General features: G+C 44.3%; 5 non-coding genes across 5 annotated transcripts in view; all 5 read left to right on the top strand.

Moving 5' to 3' along the window:
* The first annotated feature begins 1701 nt into the window (after nucleotides 1-1701).
* On the top strand, nucleotides 1702-1778 carry trnar-ccu. The gene has a single exon. It is a non-coding gene; the product is annotated as a tRNA-Arg (tRNA).
* A 3193-nt stretch (nucleotides 1779-4971) lies between these two features.
* trnar-ccu lies at nucleotides 4972-5044 on the top strand. Its single transcript has one exon. It is a non-coding gene; the product is annotated as a tRNA-Arg (tRNA).
* Nucleotides 5045-6349: 1305 nt separating this feature from the next.
* trnar-ccu lies at nucleotides 6350-6422 on the top strand. The gene has a single exon. It is a non-coding gene; the product is annotated as a tRNA-Arg (tRNA).
* A 1025-nt stretch (nucleotides 6423-7447) lies between these two features.
* trnar-ccu lies at nucleotides 7448-7524 on the top strand. Its single transcript has one exon. It is a non-coding gene; the product is annotated as a tRNA-Arg (tRNA).
* A 1026-nt stretch (nucleotides 7525-8550) lies between these two features.
* trnar-ccu overlaps nucleotides 8551-8619 on the top strand; it is a 73-nt gene continuing 4 nt past the window's right edge. Inside the window, exon 1 of the tRNA in view lies at nucleotides 8551-8619. This exon is cut by the window's right edge and continues 4 nt beyond it. This is a non-coding gene — a tRNA (tRNA-Arg).

Raw genomic sequence — 8619 nt, 5'->3', positions numbered from 1 at the left:
TATTATAATTTTTTTACCTCTTCCAACAGTTCGTATAGGTCATACTGTTTACACAGTATCCCAGTGGCCTAAGACACTGGACTCCTAAGCCATGGATTGTGAGTTCTAGTCCTTTTCTGAAGTGGATGGAAGCAGAGTGGCGCAGAGTGGCGCAGCGGGAGCGTGCTGGGCCCATAACCCAGAGGTCGATGGATCGAAACCATCCTCTGCTAAACAGTTTATTTTAAGTGCGAACAACATTTTTAAAAAATGTGTCGTTTCATGGGCATGTCTCAGTGCCATTATATATATTTTTTTACCTCTTCCAACAGTTCGTATAGGTCATACTGTTTACACAGTATCCCAGTGGCCTAAGACACTGGACTCCTAAGCCATGGATTGTGAGTTTCTAGTCTTTTCTGAAGTGGCTGAGAGCAGAGTGGCGCAGCGGGAGCGTGCTGGGCCCATAACCCAGAGGTCGATGGATCGAAACCAACCTCTGCTAAACAGTTTATTTTAAGTGCGAACAACATTTTTAAAAAATGTGTCGTTTCATGGGCATGTCTCAGTGCCATTATATATTTTTTTTTACCTCTTCAACAGTTCGTATAGGTCATACTGTTTACACAGTATCCCCAGTGGCCTAAGACACTGGACTCCTAAGCCATGGATTGTGAGTTCTAGCCTTTTCTGAAGTGGATGGAAGCAGAGTGGCGCAGCGGGAGCGTGCTGGGCCCATAACCCAGAGGTCGATGGATCGAAACCATCCTCTGCTAAACAGTTTATTTTAAGTGCGAACAACATTTTTAAAAAATGTGTCGTTTCATGGGCATGTCTCAGTGCCATTATATATATTTTTTTACCTCTTCCAACAGTTCGTATAGGTCATACTGTTTACACAGTATCCCAGTGGCCTAAGACACTGGACTCCTAAGCCATGGATTGTGAGTTCTAGCCTTTTCTGAAGTGGATGGAAGCAGAGTGGCGCAGCGGGAGCGTGCTGGGCCCATAACCCAGAGGTCGATGGATCGAAACCATCCTCTGCTAAACAGTTTATTTTAAGTGCGAACAACATTTTTTTAAAATGTGTCGTTTCATGGGCATGTCTCAGTGCCATTATATATATTTTTTACCTCTTCCAACAGTTCGTATAGGTCATACTGTTTACACAGTATCCCAGTGGCCTAAGACACTGGACTCCTAAGCCATGGATTGTGAGTTCTAGCCTTTTCTGAAGTGGATGGAAGCAGAGTGGCGCAGCGGGAGCGTGCTGGGCCCATAACCCAGAGGTCGATGGATCGAAACCATCCTCTGCTAAACAGTTTATTTTAAGTGCGAACAACATTTTTAAAAAATGTGTCGTTTCATGGGCATGTCTCAGTGCCATTATATATATTTTTTTACCTCTTCCAACAGTTCGTATAGGTCATACTGTTTACACAGTATCCCAGTGGCCTAAGACACTGGACTCCTAAGCCATGGATTGTGAGTTCTAGCCTTTTCTGAAGTGGATGGAAGCAGAGTGGCGCAGCGGGAGCGTGCTGGGCCCATAACCCAGAGGTCGATGGATCGAAACCATCCTCTGCTAAACAGATTATTTTCAAAAATGAAACGCAAACAGAAATTAGAAAGCTAAATTTCATTTGCGTGTCTCAGTGCTATCCAGTACACATTGTTTTTACTGCTTCTATCAGTTCATACTATTTGCAAAAGGTAGACAGTGCCCCAGTGGCCTAATGGATAAGGCACTGGCCTCCTAAGCCAGGGATTGATTGTGTGTTCAAGTCCCATCTGGGGTGGATGGAAGCAGAGTGGCGCAGCGGGAGCGTGCTGGGCCCATAACCCAGAGGTCGATGGATCGAAACCATCCTCTGCTAAACAGTTTATTTTAAGTGCGAACAACATTTTTAAAAAATGTGTCGTTTCATGGGCATGTCTCAGTGCCATTATATATATTTTTTTACCTCTTCCAACAGTTCGTATAGGTCATACTGTTTACACAGTATCCCAGTGGCCTAAGACACTGGACTCCTAAGCCATGGATTGTGAGTTCTAGTCTTTTCTGAAGTGGATGGAAGCAGAGTGGTGCAGCGGGAGCGTGCTGGGCCCATAACCCAGAGGTCGATGGATCGAAACCATCCTCTGCTAAACAGTTTATTTTAAGTGCGAACAACATTTTTAAAAAATGTGTCGTTTCATGGGCATGTCTCAGTGCCATTATATATATTTTTTTACCTCTTCCAACAGTTCGTATAGGTCATACTGTTTACACAGTATCCCAGTGGCCTAAGACACTGGACTCCTAAGCCATGGATTGTGAGTTCTAGCCTTTTCTGAAGTGGATGGAAGCAGAGTGGCGCAGCGGGAGCGTGCTGGGCCCATAACCCAGAGGTCGATGGATCGAAACCATCCTCTGCTAAACAGTTTATTTTAAGTGCGAACAACATTTTTAAAAAATGTGTCGTTTTATGGGCATGTCTCAGTGCCATTATATATATTTTTTTACCTCTTCCAACAGTTCGTATAGGTCATACTGTTTACACAGTATCCCAGTGGCCTAAGACACTGGACTCCTAAGCCATGGATTGTGAGTTCTAGCCTTTTCTGAAGTGGATGGAAGCAGAGTGGCGCAGCGGGAGCGTGCTGGGCCCATAACCCAGAGGTCGATGGATCGAAACCATCCTCTGCTAAACAGTTTATTTTAAGTGCGAACAACATTTTTAAAAAATGTGTCGTTTCATGGGCATGTCTCAGTGCCATTATATATATTTTTTTACCTCTTCCAACAGTTCGTATAGGTCATACTGTTTACACAGTATCCCAGTGGCCTAAGACACTGGACTCCTAAGCCATGGATTGTGAGTTCTAGTCTTTTCTGAAGTGGATGGAAGCAGAGTGGTGCAGCGGGAGCGTGCTGGGCCCATAACCCAGAGGTCGATGGATCGAAACCATCCTCTGCTAAACAGTTTATTTTAAGTGCGAACAACATTTTTAAAAAATGTGTCGTTTCATGGGCATGTCTCAGTGCCATTATATATATTTTTTTACCTCTTCCAACAGTTCGTATAGGTCATACTGTTTACACAGTATCCCAGTGGCCTAAGACACTGGACTCCTAAGCCATGGATTGTGAGTTCTAGCCTTTTCTGAAGTGGATGGAAGCAGAGTGGCGCAGCGGGAGCGTGCTGGGCCCATAACCCAGAGGTCGATGGATCGAAACCATCCTCTGCTAAACAGTTTATTTTAAGTGCGAACAACATTTTTAAAAAATGTGTCGTTTCATGGGCATGTCTCAGTGCCATTATATATATTTTTTTTACCTCTTCCAACAGTTCGTATAGGTCATACTGTTTACACAGTATCCCAGTGGCCTAAGACACTGGACTCCTAAGCCATGGATTGTGAGTTCTAGCCTTTTCTGAAGTGGATGGAAGCAGAGTGGCGCAGCGGGAGCGTGCTTGGCCCATAACCCAGAGGTCGATGGATCGAAACCATCCTCTGCTAAACAGTTTATTTTAAGTGCGAACAACATTTTTAAAAATGTGTCGTTTTATGGGCATGTCTCAGTGCCATTATATATATTTTTTTACCTCTTCCAACAGTTCGTATAGGTCATACTGTTTACACAGTATCCCAGTGGCCTAAGACACTGGACTCCTAAGCCATGGATTGTGAGTTCTAACCTTTTCTGAAGTGGATGGAAGCAGAGTGGCGCAGCGGGAGCGTGCTGGGCCCATAACCCAGAGGTCGATGGATCGAAACCATCCTCTGCTAAACAGTTTATTTTAAGTGCGAACAACATTTTTAAAAAATGTGTCGTTTCATGGGCATGTCTCAGTGCCATTATATATATTTTTTTACCTCTTCCAACAGTTCGTATAGGTCATACTGTTTACACAGTATCCCAGTGGCCTAAGACACTGGACTCCTAAGCCATGGATTGTGAGTTCTAGTCTTTTCTGAAGTGGATGGAAGCAGAGTGGTGCAGCGGGAGCGTGCTGGGCCCATAACCCAGAGGTCGATGGATCGAAACCATCCTCTGCTAAACAGTTTATTTTAAGTGCGAACAACATTTTTAAAAAATGTGTCGTTTTATGGGCATGTCTCAGTGCCATTATATATATTTTTTTACCTCTTCCAACAGTTCGTATAGGTCATACTGTTTACACAGTATCCCAGTGGCCTAAGACACTGGACTCCTAAGCCATGGATTGTGAGTTCTAACCTTTTCTGAAGTGGATGGAAGCAGAGTGGCGCAGCGGGAGCGTGCTGGGCCCATAACCCAGAGGTCGATGGATCGAAACCATCCTCTGCTAAACAGTTTATTTTAAGTGCGAACAACATTTTTAAAAAATGTGTCGTTTCATGGGCATGTCTCAGTGCCATTATATATATTTTTTTACCTCTTCCAACAGTTCGTATAGGTCATACTGTTTACACAGTATCCCAGTGGCCTAAGACACTGGACTCCTAAGCCATGGATTGTGAGTTCTAGCATTTTCTGAAGTGGATGGAAGCAGAGTGGCGCAGCGGGAGCGTGCTGGGCCTATAACCCAAAGGTCGATGGATCGAAACCATCCTCTGCTAAACAGTTTATTTTAAGTGCGAACAACATTTTTAAAAAATGTGTCGTTTCATGGGCATGTCTCAGTGCCATTATATATTTTTTTTTACCTCTTCCAACAGTTCGTATAGGTCATACTGTTTACACAGTATCCCAGTGGCCTAAGACACTGGACTCCTAAGCCATGGATTGTGAGTTCTAGTCTTTTCTGAAGTGGCTGAGAGCAGAGTGGCGCAGCGGGAGCGTGCTGGGCCCATAACCCAGAGGTCGATGGATCGAAACCAACCTCTGCTAAACAGATTATTTTCAAAAATGAAACGCAAACAGAAATTAGAAAGCTAAATTTCATTTGCGTGTCTCAGTGCTATCCAGTACACATTGTTTTTACTGCTTCTATCAGTTCATACTATTTGCAAAAGGTAGACAGTGCCCCAGTGGCCTAATGGATAAGGCACTGGCCTCCTAAGCCAGCAATTGTGGGTTCAAGTCCCATCTGGGGTGGATGGAAGCAGAGTGGCGCAGCGGGAGCGTGCTGGGCCCATAACCCAGAGGTCGATGGATCGAAACCATCCTCTGCTAAACAGTTTATTTTAAGTGCGAACAACATTTTTAAAAAATGTGTCGTTTCATGGGCATGTCTCAGTGCCATTATATATATTTTTTTACGTCTTCCAACAGTTCGTATAGGTCATACTGTTTACACAGTATCCCAGTGGCCTAAGACACTGGACTCCTAAGCCATGGATTGTGAGTTCTAGTCTTTTCTGAAGTGGATGGAAGCAGAGTGGTGCAGCGGGAGCGTGCTGGGCCCATAACCCAGAGGTCGATGGATCGAAACCATCCTCTGCTAAACAGTTTATTTTAAGTGAAACAACATTTTTAAAAAATGTGTCGTTTCATGGGCATGTCTCAGTGCCATTATATATATTTTTTTACCTCTTCCAACAGTTCGTATAGGTCATACTGTTTACACAGTATCCCAGTGGCCTAAGACACTGGACTCCTAAGCCATGGATTGTGAGTTCTAGCCTTTTCTGAAGTGGATGGAAGCAGAGTGGCGCAGCGGGAGCGTGCTGGGCCCATAACCCAGAGATCGATGGATCGAAACCATCCTCTGCTAAACAGTTTATTTTAAGTGCGAACAACATTTTTAAAAAATGTGTCGTTTCATGGGCATGTCTCAGTGCCATTATATATATTTTTTTACCTCTTCCAACAGTTCGTATAGGTCATACTGTTTACACAGTATCCCAGTGGCCTAAGACACTGGACTCCTAAGCCATGGATTGTGAGTTCTAGCCTTTTCTGAAGTGGATGGAAGCAGAGTGGCGCAGAGTGGCGCAGCGGGAACGTGCTGGGCCCATAACCCAGAGGTCGATGGATCGAAACCATCCTCTGCTAAACAGTTTATTTTAAGTGCGAACAACATTTTTAAAAAATGTGTCGTTTCATGGGCATGTCTCAGTGCCATTATATATATTTTTTTACCTCTTCCAACAGTTCGTATAGGTCATACTGTTTACACAGTATCCCAGTGGCCTAAGACACTGGACTCCTAAGCCATGGATTGTGAGTTCTAGTCTTTTCTGAAGTGGCTGAGAGCAGAGTGGCGCAGCGGGAGCGTGCTGGGCCCATAACCCAGAGGTCGATGGATCGAAACCAACCTCTGCTAAACAGATTATTTTCAAAAATGAAACGCAAAAAGAAATTAGAAAGCTAAATTTCATTTGCGTGTCTCAGTGCTATCCAGTACACATTGTTTTTACTGCTTCTATCAGTTCATACTATTTGCAAAAGGTAGACAGTGCCCCAGTGGCCTAATGGATAAGGCACTGGCCTCCTAAGCCAGCAATTGTGGGTTCAAGTCCCATCTGGGGTGGATGGAAGCAGAGTGGCGCAGCGGGAGCGTGCTGGGCACATAACCCAGAAGGTCGATGGCTCGAAACCATCCTCTGCTAAACAGTTTATTTTAAGTGCGAACAACATTTTTAAAAAATGTGTCGTTTCATGGGCATGTCTCAGTGCCATTATATATATTTTTTACCTCTTCCAACAGTTCGTATAGGTCATACTGTTTACACAGTATCCCAGTGGCCTAAGACACTGGACTCCTAAGCCATGGATTGTGAGTTCTAGCCTTTTCTGAAGTGGATGGAAGCAGAGTGGCGCAGCGGGAGCGTGCTGGGCCCATAACCCAGAGGTCGATGGATCGAAACCATCCTCTGCTAAACAGTTTATTTTAAGTGCGAACAACATTTTTTTTAAATGTGTCGTTTCATGGGCATGTCTCAGTGCCATTATATATATTTTTTTACCTCTTCCAACAGTTCGTATAGGTCATACTGTTTACACAGTATCCCAGTGGCCTAAGACACTGGACTCCTAAGCCATGGATTGTGAGTTCTAGCCTTTTCTGAAGTGGATGGAAGCAGAGTGGCGCAGCGGGAGCGTGCTGGGCCCATAACCCAGAGGTCGATGGATCGAAACCATCCTCTGCTAAACAGTTTATTTTAAGTGCGAACAACATTTTTAAAAAATGTGTCGTTTCATGGGCATGTGTCAGTGCCATTATATATATTTTTTTACCTCTTCCAACAGTTCGTATAGGTCATACTGTTTACACAGTATCCCAGTGGCCTAAGACACTGGACTCCTAAGCCATGGATTGTGAGTTCTAGCCTTTTCTGAAGTGGATGGAAGCAGAGTGGCGCAGCGGGAGCGTGCTGGGCCCATAACCCAGAGGTCGATGGATCGAAACCATCCTCTGCTAAACAGATTATTTTCAAAAATGAAACGCAAACAGAAATTAGAAAGCTAAATTTCATTTGCGTGTCTCAGTGCTATCCAGTACACATTGTTTTTACTGCTTCTATCAGTTCATACTATTTGCAAAAGGTAGACAGTGCCCCAGTGGCCTAATGGATAAGGCACTGGCCTCCTAAGCCAGGGATTGATTGTGTGTTCAAGTCCCATCTGGGGTGGATGGAAGCAGAGTGGCGCAGCGGGAGCGTGCTGGGCCCATAACCCAGAGGTCGATGGATCGAAACCATCCTCTGCTAAACAGTTTATTTTAAGTGCGAACAACATTTTTAAAAAATGTGTCGTTTCATGGGCATGTCTCAGTGCCATTATATATATTTTTTACCTCTTCCAACAGTTCGTATAGGTCATACTGTTTACACAGTATCCCAGTGGCCTAAGACACTGGACTCCTAAGCCATGGATTGTGAGTTCTAGCCTTTTCTGAAGTGGATGGAAGCAGAGTGGCGCAGCGGGAGCGTGCTGGGCCCATAACCCAGAGGTCGATGGATCGAAACCATCCTCTGCTAAACAGTTTATTTTAAGTGCGAACAACATTTTTTTAAAATGTGTCGTTTCATGGGCATGTCTCAGTGCCATTATATATATTTTTTTACCTCTTCCAACAGTTCGTATAGGTCATACTGTTTACACAGTATCCCAGTGGCCTAAGACACTGGACTCCTAAGCCATGGATTGTGAGTTCTAGCCTTTTCTGAAGTGGATGGAAGCAGAGTGGCGCAGCGGGAGCGTGCTGGGCCCATAACCCAGAGGTCGATGGATCGAAACCATCCTCTGCTAAACAGTTTATTTTAAGTGCGAACAACATTTTTAAAAAATGTGTCGTTTCATGGGCATGTCTCAGTGCCATTATATATATTTTTTTTACCTCTTCCAACAGTTCGTATAGGTCATACTGTTTACACAGTATCCCAGTGGCCTAAGACACTGGACTCCTAAGCCATGGATTGTGAGTTCTAGTCTTTTCTGAAGTGGCTGAGAGCAGAGTGGCGGCAGCGGGAGCGTGCTGGGCCCATAACCCAGAGGTCGATGGATCGAAACCATCCTCTGCTAAACAGATTATTTTCAAAAATGAAACGCAAACAGAAATTAGAAAGCTAAATTTCATTTGCGTGTCTCAGTGCTATCCAGTACACATTGTTTTTACTGCTTCTATCAGTTCATACTATTTGCAAAAGGTAGACAGTGCCCCAGTGGCCTAATGGATAAGGCACTGGCCTCCTAAGCCAGGGATTGTGGGTTCAAGTCCCATCTGG

This window comes from Oncorhynchus mykiss, unplaced genomic scaffold (assembly GCF_013265735.2).
Source record: "Oncorhynchus mykiss isolate Arlee unplaced genomic scaffold, USDA_OmykA_1.1 un_scaffold_437, whole genome shotgun sequence".
Lineage (NCBI taxonomy): Eukaryota > Metazoa > Chordata > Actinopteri > Salmoniformes > Salmonidae > Oncorhynchus > Oncorhynchus mykiss.
This window is presented reverse-complemented; position numbering and strand designations above follow the sequence as displayed.